We start from the raw sequence: 14385 nt of genomic DNA on the forward strand, positions 1-14385 counted from the left end.
AATATCACCCAAATCGTCCTTTCCGCTCTTCTCGAGACCTTCTTCTCTCAAGCTCTCTTGTCTCCTCCTCCTATGCTCATCTCCATGATTTCTCCAGAGCCTCTCCCATCCTCTGGAACTCTCTACCTCAACCTGTCCGGCTATCCCCTACTCTTGCTACTTTCAGGTGATCCCTGAAAACTCATTTCTTTAGGGAAGCCTATCACGTCTCCAACTAATCTTTCACCATTTCCATCAGCTCATTCCCCACAGTTACAACCTTTTGTATCACCTGCCCCACCCTATTAGATTGTAAGCTCTTCTGACCAGGGCCCTCTTAATCCTCTTGCATTATAACTGTATTGTCTCCCTTTTATATTGTAAAGCGCTGCATAAACTGCGTAAACAAATCATGTAAAATAATAATAAATACCACCAATCAGTCATGAGGCATCTCCTAAATGCGGCTAAGGCTTGTGTGCCAGCACATTGGAAACCTTCACCCCCTCGACCATAGGCCACTGGATCAGAACAGTAAATGAAATAATGAGAATGGCGTAACTTACGGCATCATTGAATAGGCAGGGTGCGCGCTTCCGTAAAACATGATCCCAATGGGTCAATTTCAAGATACCAGATACTTATGGGTCTTATATTTGTGTTTAAGTATGCAACACTGAGGACTATGACAGTATATCAAACCATTTCAACTTATTTATTTATCTTTTTATTTTTTTATTTTTTTTGGGAGTGGGAGGTGAAGAGGGTGGGAATGGTGAGGTAAGAAAAATTAGTGGCGCCCTGCAGTGCATCCCCGCAAGCGACAGATAACTAAGGTTGTACAAAGCATTTTTCATTTATTTGTTCATTTAATTTTTTTTTCCCTTCTCTTCTCTTGGTAACTGATCATTTTTGAAAGCCCTGAGCAGAACAGACCCATCAGTCATATATATTATTATTTTTCTTCTGGGGTGTAAATATTATCTGTTAACCAGAATGAATGTTTTTGAATATGGAATAATTACATAGCCAACACTGCCTATCAGGGAGGGAAAGGGAAGGAGAAGAGAGATATGTGAACGTGAATAATTTAGTTTTTTTCACTTTTAAAATTTAAATAAAAGAAAATTAAGTTTTGAGACACTTTTGAATAACATTGAGTCTCTGCATAGAATGTACTGATGAGAGTTTTTTTTATACAAACATTTGTTTAACTGCTTCAACCCCGGAAGATTTTACCCCCTTCCTGACCAGAGCACTTTTTGCGATTCAGCACTGCATCGCTTTAACTGTCAATTGCGCGGTCGTGCGACGTTGCACCCCAACAAAATTGACGTCCTTTTTTTCCCACAAATAGAGCTTTCTTTTGGTGGTATTTGATCGCCTCTTTGGTTTTTATTTTTTGTGCTATAAACAAAAAAAAAGCGTCAATTTTGAAAAAAACGCAATATTTTTTACTTTTTGCTATAATAAATATCCCCCAAAAATATATAAAAATATATTTTTTTCCTCAGTTTAGGCCAATATGTATTCTTCTACATATTTTTGGTAAAAAAAAAAAAAATCGCAATAAGCATATATTGATTAGTTTGCGCAAACGTTATAGCGTCTACAAAATAGGGGATCGTTATGGCATTTTTACTATTAATTTTTTTTTTTACTAGTAATGGCGGCGATCTGTGATTTTTATTTGGACTGTGACATTATGGCGGTCACATCGGACAATTTTGACACATTTTTGGGACCATTGGCATTTTTACAGTGATCAGTGCTATAAAAATGCATTGATTACTGTAAAAATGTCACTGGCAGGTAAGGGGTTAACACTAGGGGGCGATCAAGGGGTTAATTGTGTTCCCTAGTGTGTGTTCTAACTGAAGGGGGGAGGGGACTGCGTAGGGGAAGAGATAGATCTACCCAGTGTATGGTCAGTTTTGTACACAGAAAGCCTGCTATAAAAATAAATGCTAGTGCAGGAAGTGTGTTGTAGCCACCAATGGGATTCAACTGTGTTTTGGAAGTTTAAATGTGATGCAATAGGCAAGACAGACTTCAAGAAGCACTCTAATTACACTGCCCTCCTACTGATTCTGTTACATTGTATGTGGAATCTGATTCCAAGGATTTATACAGAACTGAGAACACTTTGGGGTTGATTTACTAAATGCAAATAGACTGTACACTTTTCAAGTGCAGTTGCTCCAGAGCTTAGTAACTTCACTTTGCAAAGAATACCCAATCACATGCAAGGAAAATAAAAATACAGCATTTTTGCTTGCACATGATTGGATGATGGAAGTCAGTAGATCTTGCAGAGTGCAACTGTACTTGCAAAGTGAACAGTCTATTTGCCTTTAGTAAATCAACCGTCTGTCTTTTGCTACAGAAGTCATCTACACCCTGGAATTTCATTTTAACCCCCTGAAACCTGACCCTAAGCCAGACTATGTCTAAACCCTTAACCCACCGTTATCTAGTTATTTCCCAAAACGGAAGCACTTCAGTTTTGCTGAAATGGGACGATCTTTCCTTTAGCACCAAAATGGATTCATAAATTGCGTCTAAAAATGCAACCAATCTATATATAATGTCTAAAATTCTATCTCCATTCTGTTTTTGTAATTACAAAAAAGATTTAAGGGTGAGTCGTGTAGTGCAGTGGCTTCCAAACCACTGCCCATGGGCCAGATGTGACCCTTTGCTTGTCTTTATCCTGCCCTTGGGGCACTATTCCTCCCTCTACTATGTGGCACTATAACTCCCATTGGACACCAACAGTGGGGCATAATTCACCAATGATGAGGTGCTTTCCCTCCCCTTGATACCAATGATGGGGGCACTGTTATTCCAACTAATACCAATGATGGTTTGCTGCCACTGACCACCAAGCTTGAGGCATTGTTTGCTTCCACTGATGTCGGAACATTTTCTAATCTTACTGGTCATAATCTGGCCCCCCTAAAGTCTGAGGGACAGTAAACTGGCTCTTTGTTTAGAAAGTTTGGAGACCCCTAGTGGCTTTCTATAGGTAAGAAAGTACAATCAGCATCCTTGCTAAATAATGACTGCAATTAAAGAAATTACAACATAAGCAAAATTAACCACTTGCTGGCCGCCCTATAGCAGTTTTACTTTACTGCTACAGGGCGGTGGCTGTGCGCAGGATCGTGTGTATATATATATATATATATATATATATATATATATATATATATATATATATATATACACACACACACATATACATACACATACAAACACGCATACATATACACACATACATGTGATCCCGCACTTCCGGGTAGCAGGCGCGAATGTGCGCCACCAGCGGCTCGCTCCTGCTGTGATTATACAAAGCAGGAGTAGATCAGCGGATGCCGCGGAATCGATGTCCACCGTCACTCGCAGACCATTCGTTACACAGGCAGAACGGCAGTCTGCCTATGTAAACAAGGCAGACTGCCGTTCAGTCAGTACAGAAGGCATGGATCCCGTGTTCCTGCAAAGCAGGGACACAGATCCATGCCTTCCCTTAGTAAAAGCACCTTACACACAGTACACAAACACTGGATAGGCACAAAGTTAACCCTTTGATTGCCCCTGATGTTAACCTCTTCCTACCCAGTGTCATATTTACAGTGACAGTGCATAATTTTAGCACTGATCACTGTATTAATGTCACTGGTCCCCAAAAAGTGTTGAAAGTGTCAGTGTCCAATTTGTCTACCGCAATACTGCAGTCCCACTTTAATTCGCTGATTGCAGCCATTACTAGTAAAAAAATAAAAATAAATACAAATTCCGTAAATATATCCCATAGTTTGTAGACGCTATAACTTTTCGCAAACCAATGAATATATACGCTTATTGGGATTTTTTTTACCAAAAAATATGTAGCAGAATACATATTGGACTAAATTGATGAAGTAATTTGATTTTTTAATTTTTTTTATTGGATATCTTTTATAGCAGAAAGTAAAAATAAAAATTGCTTTTATTTCAAAACTATCGTTTTATTTTTGTTTATAGCGCAAAAAATAAAAACAGCAGAGGTGATCAAATACCACCAAAAGAAAGCTCTATTTGTGGGAAAAAAAGGACATACATTTTATTTGAGTACAGCGTCACATGACCACGCAATTGTCAGGTAAATTAACGCAGTGTAGTATAGCAAAAAATGGCCTGGTCATGAAGGGGGGTAAATTGTCTTGAGCTGAAGTGGTTAAAATTGTTTGTGTTCAAAGAATCAGGATGAGGATAGGGTGACCTATAAAGTATTGTATTAACCTCCCTGGCAGTACGATTATGTCAGATTTTTGATGATGAAAGCGGTACAATTATTTTGCATAGAAATTTGGCGTTTATATTGTAGGCCTGTAATTCTTAGGAATAACTCACTTAAATCTGTCCAAACAAGAATCTAGTTGACATCCCGGGTATGATAAAGTTTGAAACACAAAATCATAAATTAGAATATAATAAATAACTATAAATAATTATAACAAATATAATAATAAAATGTATTCAATAATGTAATCAAATCAAAAACACTGAGATTTGCTCAGTTGCAGAATTGTCGCTGTCGTTACTTTCAGTGTTTGATGACTAATTTCCCCACAAATCACTATCTCTCAATTCTGCGAGTGATTCTAATTTACTATCGCTGTTTTCTAGCTGGTCTAAAACCGCTTTTGATGTAAAGGGAAACTTTTTGGTTGCTATGGACAATCTCAAGTTTACAGGCAGAAAGAACAGTATATATAATATAAAAATGCATGCAGGGCACTGGACAAAGCATTAGGGACAAAAAGGAGGTGAAATAATTTGATACAGTAATGTATTGTATTGTGTATTGTATGTGTTTTGTGTTTTTCACTTTTTGAATTTGGCGCTGTGTTCCGTCCCCGCGTGTCACGGCACTCGCAGGGAATGAAGCTCGGCACTGTGATGAATCGAACAGAGGACACGGCTCGCACACACAGCGGGGAGACATTGCAGGATCCTGGGGACAAGGTAAGTAACTTTGCCTGGATCCTGCGATGTGATCCCAAGTGTGGCTCGGGGTTACCGCTTTTGATAATGAAAATTCACCCCGAGCCATACTTAAGATTACCACCAGGGAGGTTAATATAAGAAGAGCATTAAAGTACAACCACCGTGCAGCACTATTAAGCAGAATGTACACATGTGAGAAGATAATATTACTATCCCTATGTTCGCATAAAGGTCCAAAGTATACATGACAACCAGGGGCGGACTGTCCATTGAGCCACTCGGGCACTGCCCGAGGGCCCTGGGCCACTAGGGGGCCCCATCAGGGTTGCCAGCCTCAGTAAAACCAGGGACAGTATGTATAAATCTGTGTATTTTTTTGTATGTGTATACTGTGTGATTGTATACTGTGTGTGTGTATACTGTGTGGCCCCATAATCTCTGATTGCCTGGGGGCCGCATAATCTCCTATTGCCCGGGGGCCCCATGAGTTATCAGTCCGCCCCTGATGACAACTACATTGCTTATGATATAATCTGATTAAGTTATTCATTTTTTATTTTTTTACTTTTACTCTAAAATGGAGCAATCGTCCTCAGTCTTGACTGGGTTTATTACATTTGGAAGATAGCTATATCTGCAATGTGTTTCCCGTATGTTTTAATTCTCTGGAATTGTGTTTATCACTTTGTTTTGACAGAGAAACAAGGGCGACATAACTAAGCCAATTTTGTATAAACATGAGAACAAACATTTAGTAATAAAGACCCGCTCCCAAGATATTGCAGTAGTTGATAATGTAGAACAGCCTGTCTCTACCAGGGTTCCATGGGGTTCCTTTAGAGATTACGAAGAGTTTCATAAGCAGGAAACAATGACGGAAAGATTCTCCACCTGGCCACCCAGGCAGTAATTCCAGTAATGGACACCGGAATTGCTAGCTGTTCTCCGTGCAGGCACATTGATAGGTTTCAAGCAGTAACATATACGACATAGATGTCCAGCACCTGTCACTGATTGATGATCCTGCTGTTTTTGAGGTCTAAGCCCAACCCAACATGTATTTTTTTTACTGGCCCCATGAGGAAGGTGTAAATGCCCCCAGCATAGTCCTCCAATGACTCCAACATGAACATTTAAAACAGATTCAGGAACCATACAATACATGAGTGACACTAATTTTCAAGTATGTGAACAAATTACAAATACAAAAGATCCTAAATATGAGCCTGCAGGCAAGTGTTTTAATGGCTCTGACACCTTGCCTAAACTTGACAATGCACAATAAAAGTTGAAGATGTTTGTGCAAAAAAGAATCATGCAACAAGACTCTACTGCCCCACCATGGGGACTCTCCAGAACCTAGTTTCGGAGGATTACATAAACCTTATGTAGTCCCCGGTCTGCAGCTGACAGAGAGAGGAGCAGCTGCAGTTTACGTTTATTAAGTGGTTTTGCCTGCAATATCAGATTTGACCACAAGATGGAGCCAATTGAAAATGTACTGTTTTTTGCAGAAACTACGGTAGAAACTGTTCACCTTTAACAAAACTTCCCATCTTTCTTCAGTCTAAGGAAGAGAAGCAGGTGCATCCTGGGAACTCAGACTCCATCTTACAGACTGAAAGAGGGAACCAGCTGAAAGAGGGAATCCATTCTTCGCCATGTTCGCCCTCTGCCTGGCCTCCGGTTGGCTGCTGCAGGTCCCGCTCCTTCAGCTCCTGGTTGGAGCACTGTTCGCCATTGGCATTGGGGATCAGTCCTTGGGGGATCCCTGTCTAGGCACCCTGCTTATTTTCTAACCACAATCCAACTGCATATTTTATCTCATTGATATTTACTTTTTAGATACTCCACACATGCATCAACTCCTGATGAAGCGAGCAGAGCTCGCGAAATGCGTTGAGTTTATAGATGTATATGTAAACTTTGTGTCAGGTCTGCCAGGAGATTCCAACCGCCACTCCGGTTTCCTGACCGGTTGTCTTGTTATCCCAGTATCAGGTAGAGGGATGGTTGAGATCCTGCAGCCAGTATTAGGGGACCACAATAGATGGTGCAAACAGCCTAACAAGGAATCACCAGCAAATAACTCACGGTTAGTAGAGGCTGAAGACAGGAACCAGGTTAGGGTTGCCACCTCATCCCTTTAAAACTGAACACATATTAATTACACAGGTTCTGTGTCTGATTAAGGTGGTAATTAAACTCACTTGTTGCTTTATCTGCATAAAATTAGCCTCAGAACCTTTGTAATTCATATGTGTTCGGGTTTAAAGGGATGAGGTGGCAACCCTAAACCAGGTGGGAGAAAGGACAATCCTAAATGATCCAAGTTAGCGGACCAAGGCAGAAGTACAGGGGGGTCAATCAGAAGGCGGCGTCTGGAACAGGTAGGGTCGGCAACAAGATCAGCGTAAATCCAAGGGGTAATCCAAGAAGCGGAGTCAGGAACAAGCAAAGCAACCAAAAACACATTAACATACACCAAGAACAGGCACTTATACTAGGGCGAAGACAGGAAGGGGAAGTGATCATTTATAGGGTCACTAGATCAGGTAAATGCCTACAGCTAGTCATAGGGTATAGCCAGCATCCAAACTCAAGGAGCAGAACATAACAAGGATTCTACCTTAAAGGAAGTTCACTGGTGGCTCAGTCAATAGGAAACCGTTGAAAGCACCCCCAGGTTCGAATCCCGGTGTGACACTTTGTACTTCCATTATTGCAAAAAATATGTTCATGGATGTAAACAATTGCAACATGCTGTTTTTATGGGTTTGATATGCATGTCCATGTTTAATATATGATGATGTCCTACTGTTTTCAAATAAACCGAGTCATTTAGTTTACTCTATTTACTTGTCATGACCTCTATGATTACCTCATTCAAAGTCCCATTGCCCCAAGCTTGTTCTATTGTATACAATTAGGGATGGAGGTGTGTCATAATTTGAGGCAGTTTTTAGGCCATTTTTCTTTTTCTTTTTCAGAGTTCTGAGCAATGGGACTTGTTCCTGGGCTGAGGAGAATAAGGAGAGTGGGGAGGACGTTCAGATGGCATGAGCGCATGAGAGCTGGGCTACAATGAGCTGGCCAGCAGAAGAGAGAGATTATATTACAGATTACAGAACTGTTATGGTGGCTTAACTCTGCTTAGCTAAGATTGCCCCAGTATAGGGTTTAGGAAAGTTTGCCATCTACGCCAGTTGTTTGTTTCTCAGTATATTTTCTTTCAATTTTGCTATTGTTTAACTATTTGCTGTGCTGTTACTTTTATTTATATCTCTTTTCCTACTGGGGTACACATATACCTCTGCAATAATAATTCCTCACCCAGCCAGGTGTGTTAGAGTGCATGGCACTCTTTTGCAGAGTCCTGGGCACAGGAACAGGGGACCCGAGAATCAGCGGCTTATTGGGGAGTAGGCACTACACGTATATTAAATTGAGAGGACTTCCTGAATTTGCACACTGGCAGTGGTTCCTAATTAGCGTTAGCATTTCATGGACTAATATTACCAACCGCCTGGTGTTGTTTTTCACCTTTGGCAGGCAAGAGATTAGCCTGCCACCTTTTATCCTTCTCTGTGTATATTCCTGAGCCCTTTAACTCTGCCTGCATCAATACATTTCTCATGAATTTTCAAATATGTAGCCGGGACATCTTTACCATGAAATATTCCTGTACATCCAGAAAGCCTCACGCCTCAACATTCATATCTCTCCCCGAACACAGATTTGTCAAATCCACTCAGACAGGTTGTGTAAAGATACAGATGTTACCGGATGAAGAACCAAATTGTACGGGAATTACACCCTGGGAAGAGAGATAAATTGCTGTGAGTAGATTGTGCCAATAACGTTCAGCGTCCTTTATCTGTAAATGGCTGGACAACTAGTGCCGCATCTCTAGTTTGTTAAATGTGATGAAATGCATGGTAATCTTATGTAGGAAGGACAGTTTGATAAAGAGCAGCGCACTCCTGCTTTGGGCTTGATGCAGCTGTTGGATGATCTATATGGAGCTCTGATTCGAAAACTGAGGAAAGTCTATATGTAATTTAAAGGGGAACAAGAACAAACAATAAGGGAACTATTGTCTAGGAAAAATTGCAGGTACACTAAATTTAGAGAAGGTGATTTATGCTAGGCTAGATTTACATGTGTGGCAAAGTAACAGGCCCAGTTAACCATTTCAGCCCCGGAAGATTTTACCCCCTTCCTGACCAGAGCACTTTTTACAATTTGGCACTGCGTCGCTTTAACTGACAATTGCGCGGCCATGCAATGCTGTACCTAAACGAACTTTGCAACCGTTTTTCCCACAAATAGAGATTTCTTTTGGTGGTATTTGATCACCTTTGTGGTTTTTATTTTTTGCACTTTAAACAAAAAAAGAGTGAAAATTTTGGAAAAAAAAAAAACACAATATTTTTTACTTTTTGCTATAATAAATATCCTCCAAACTTAAAAAAAAAAATTTTCATCAGTTTAGGCTGATATATATTATTCTACATATTTCTAGTAAAAAAAATTGCAATAAGCGTATATTGATTGGTTTGCGCAAAAGTTATAGTGTCTACAAACTATGGGAAAGATTTATGGCATTTTTATTATTTTTTTTACTAGTAATGGCGGTGATCTGCGACTTTTAGCGGTATTGCGACATTGCGACGGACAGATCGGACACTTTTGACACATTTTTGGGACCATTGACATTTATACAACGATTGGTGCTATAGAAATGCACTGATTACTGTGTAAATGTCACTGGCAGGGAAGGGGTTAACACTAGGGGATGATCAAGGGGTTAAATGTGTGTTCCCTCAGTGTGTTCTAACTGTATGGGGATAGGACTGAGTAGGAGAGGAGACCTATCGCTGTTCTTACTTACTAGGAACAAACGACATATCTCCTGTCCTCTGACAGCACAGGGATTTGTTTGTTTACACACATAAATCCCCATGCTGGCGCTCGTGCACACGATCGCGAGTGGACGGCGACGATCGCCGGCCACGTGGATTGGGTCTCCGTCATGCAGCAGGCTTGCCCTCTGGTGGCCGAAAAGGGGACAAATATTAGTGGGTGGATTGATGCTAAGTAGCAACTTTTTTCCCGCTCTCCCTCCCCTTCCTCTTTCTCTATCCCATCTGTTTGAGAGTCTTTTACCTTGACACCCATGATGTACGTATATACTACATCCCATTTTTTCTTTATAGTTGCTACTCAGGATCAATCCACCCACCAATATTTGTCCCCCATGCTCGCCGTGGGTAATATCTGGGTGGCGTCTTTTCTGGTCCTCCCATGTATGTTGGCTTACACTGGTAAGCGTCTGTTCCCCTTTCCTACTTTCTGTGTACAATATATTTATTTGTTGTATTACCTTGATATTATGCACAAACTGTTATCTTTTCCAGACCTTCTGTAAATGTATTCCTCCTGAAGAAGTGGTAGATGAAACATGTAGAGGAGCTGTTTTGTTTTTCACTGAGGACCTATAGTATCTCCTATATCCACCTTGGAGGTTACCAAGCATCAGTGCAAAATATGTATAGACCTATTTTTATATCTCAATTTAAATTGTTGTTTTTTCTGTATGTGGATACCTTGCCTTTTTTTAACCTTTTTGTATAAATAAAAAACTGTATTTTTATCTCATGCGTATGTTTGCTTAGGGTACCAAGATAGGCCATTTTCTCTTTTCTCCCTGGAGACTATTAGAACCCTTTCACACTGAGGCGGTTTTCAGGCATTTTAGCGCTAGAAACAGCACCTGTAAAGCGCCTGAAAATCGCCTCTCATTCATTTCAGTGTGACTTTTCACACTGGGGCGGTGCGCTTGAGGGACGTTAGGAAAAGTCGTGCAAGCAGCATCTTTGGGGCGGTTTGGGAGCGCTGTATTTAACACTCCCAAAATGCCCTGTTCATTGAAATGAATGGGCAGCGCTTCCAAAACGCCTTAAAAGTGCTTCAGAAGCTCTGCAACACAGGTGCTTTTAACCCCTACTTTGGGGTCAAAAGCACCCCTTTAGTGGCCAAAAAGCGCAGCTTAAACAGTGCTGAAGCGCAGCTAAAATGAGCAGTGCTTTAGTGCTAACGCGGCTGCGGCCCCCAGTGTGAAATGGGTCTTAGGGGTAACATCTCCTTTTATTTGCTTCATTTCAAATAAAGCATAACTCTAGATAACACTTTATAAGGCGTTTCAACAACTTTTTTTTATAAAGGTTTCACATAAATGCATAAAAGGCTTGGACATCTATCCTGGAATCACAGCTAATCTCTCTGTGTGTGGCTACGTGCGAGCAGCAGCAGCCGCTTTCAGACCTCCATTCGTTTAAATGGGCTGAGGGGCCGATGCTAATCACATAACCCGGTCATTCCTGCAGCAGGAATCTGCAGTCCTGGAAGCCGCAACAAACCGGCTGTGTGAAAGGGGCCTAAAGCCTCGTACACACAATCTGACTTTCCGAAAGGAAATGTTCGATGACAGGCTGTTGTCGGTAAATCCAACCTTGTGTATGCTCCATCGTACAATTGTCTGACTTTCCACGGACAAATGTTGGCTAGCAGGTTTCCGAGCGTGTGTACACAAGTCCGTCGGACAAAAGTCCAAAGTACAAACATGCATGCTCAGAAGCAAGGACGAGCCAGAAGCGGTCGGTCTTGTAAACTCGCGTTCGTAATGGAGAATTAACATTCGTGACACGGCAAATTATGAAATGTCGAAATGCAGCGCACAATTCTCTTCTTTTTTTAATGGGATAATAATGAAGCTGCTTTGCTGGTGATACTGATGGAGTTCTGCCAAACATATTTAAAAAGGCTTTTTCTTTCTAGTGATATCAAGAATAATAATATTATGTTTTTTTTATTTTTTTGGGAAAGTTACCACAACACCATTATCTCGTAGTTTTTTATATCAAAGATACAACTATGTTGGTGTCCCTTGTTAATTTTACAGTTTTTAAATGTAACTGCCTACTTCCAAACTGTCATTTGAAGTAAAACACATAGCCAAGTATTATTCTCCACAATTTTTTTATTGTGCATTAAAAAAGAAAACAAATACAATTAGACCTGCTATCTACCAATAGAAGTTAACAAAAAAGTGCATTCTATGCATTAAAAAATATAGAAAATATAACAAATCAATTCATTATTCAACTAAAAAAATAACGTCAAAGCAATAACTCCAAGGCCAATAATAAATAACACGTTATCTCCTCCGATTCCACAACATGGCTGGTTGACGAACGTCCGTTCAGAAACGAACTGAAAAGCACAAAATGAAAAGTGCAAAATGAAAAGCACGAATCAACACTCACCAAACTTCTACTAACACGAAATTAGCAGAAGGAGCCCAAAAGGTGGCGCTAAAGAGCTGAATAAAAACATAGTACGTCACTACGGTCGTAATTGTTGGCCAACAATTGTGTGGCTGTGTGTATGCAAGACAAGTTTGGGCCAACGCCCTTTGGACAGAAGTCCACAATCCGATCGTGTGTACGAGGCTTAAGTCTATGAAAAGAAGCTGAAAAATGATATTTACTGACTCAATTACCAGGTGAAAATAAAAGGAAAAAAGTATAGAAAAGAAAACGAATGCAGCCTCTACATCTAACTGGATTAGTAAGCTGCAATGTATTACAATTTTGTTTTGGGGTTTAGTATGCTTTAAATATTAAAACATTTTTTTTTTTTTTTTTTAGCTTGAGTAGGTTACACTAAAACTCAAAACTCAAAACACCAAAGAGTTTTTTAGTTTTGGATAGAGTGGAGTTGGATTAGAAAGCCTTTGAGTTTTTATTGCTGTCTGTGCCCTCGCTAAGGAGATTCATCCTCTCTATTACTCCTGTTTACCATTATCATTGAAAGTGAAAGTAAATAAAAATCCCAAATTTTGGGTTGTCCCCAGAAAAGTAATTGTGGGGAAATCTTCCAATATGGACACTGGTTCTGGTGGCCTGGGTGTCCCCAAGGAATTCCCTTATTGTGCAGGGATTTCCTCTCACTTCCTGTTTGGCTTTGGGACAGAAGTGAAGGCAAATCTCTGCAATGGGACACAGAAAAGAAAATCTTACAGGGATTATAACCCTCCTTTGCTCTATCCAAATGAAAAAAAAAAGTGTTGCCTTTAGTTCTACTTTAACTTAGTTGTTTGGTTGAAGTCTAGGGCAGAGGAGGTGAAGAAAATGTATAGGAAAATAAGGGTGGGGAACAGAGTAAAGCATATTCTTCAAGCTACAGGTCCATGTCTCAAAGCATTGAAGATATCAGATCCGCATAAACATTAGGCAACTGACATTTTCAAAAGGATCAAGGGGCAGCATTGGCAGACTACATATTCCCTCCATACAGGGTCAAGTCATCAAATGTACTGAGCATTTCCATGCAAATTTTCATGCAAATGTTTGAAAATCTACTAATGTTTGGCCAGCTTCAGACAGTTTTTCGATGCATCTTGTGCTGTCTAGCAGTCATTTTCCACAGTAGCCTCTTTAACAGCCACATGTATAGATATTTCCCGGGGGGAAAAGGTTGCCTGCCCCCTGCTCCCATCTGGTAAGCTGTGTTGAGCAATCACATGGCCACCCGAGGTGTCTTCACACACAGAGAAAGGTCTCACCATCATGAGTGTCTCCAAAAAATGACCTCCTTCACCCAGCAACTTGCGCCAATTCTCCCGATTAGAGGAAGATTTCATTTAATCATGAACCAGAACCTCTGTTGCTTTACTATGGTTGTAGAAATGAGGCCAAACTATGCAAGCATTCCTTACAGAGAGAAATGGGCAGCACTCCAATCAGGACTCTATTGCTTTTTGCAAAATGCAGTCAGTTCAATACTGTGAACACGCTTGGAGGAGGTGGGAACAGAAGAACGACTCCATCAGTGTGCAGCTGTTTCTTCGTTAGCGTATCACAGACTGGGGGAGTGTTTTTGACCAGTCTGAACTTCTTAGCTGCACTGGAGGTCGTCTAGACCTGGTTATGTTGTACCTTGAGCACAAAACTGACGGAACAGGACCTGGTTATGTTGTACCTTGAGCACAAAACTGACGGAACAGGACCTGGTTATGTTGTACCTTGAGCACAAAACTGATGGAACAGGACCTGGTTATGTTGTACCTTGAGCACAAAACTGATGGAACGGGACTACTAATCCTTTGGGTTGTAGAACAGTTCACATATATGCATATCAGCTGCTTATTTGGCTACTTGCTTGGAGTGAATTGAAATTATCCTCAGTTTTTCAAACTTCTAATCATATGCTGGAAATGGACAAAACTGAAGGGAACATGTTCCCCAAGAATGAGCATGGGGAGAAATGGGTCTATTTTTTTCTCTAAATAATAAAAAAACAAAAAAACTGAATCACTTGATCCAAATCTGAAAACTAGTAGATCAA

General features: G+C 40.5%; 1 protein-coding gene across 2 annotated transcripts in view; it reads right to left on the reverse strand.

Moving 5' to 3' along the window:
- ARHGAP15 (Rho GTPase activating protein 15) overlaps positions 1 to 14385 on the reverse strand; it is a 911406-nt gene that overhangs the window by 14767 nt on the left and 882254 nt on the right. The gene's annotated exons all lie outside the window — the stretch shown is intronic.

This window comes from Aquarana catesbeiana, linkage group LG06, assembly GCF_042186555.1.
Source record: "Aquarana catesbeiana isolate 2022-GZ linkage group LG06, ASM4218655v1, whole genome shotgun sequence".
NCBI classification, from domain to species: domain Eukaryota; kingdom Metazoa; phylum Chordata; class Amphibia; order Anura; family Ranidae; genus Aquarana; species Aquarana catesbeiana.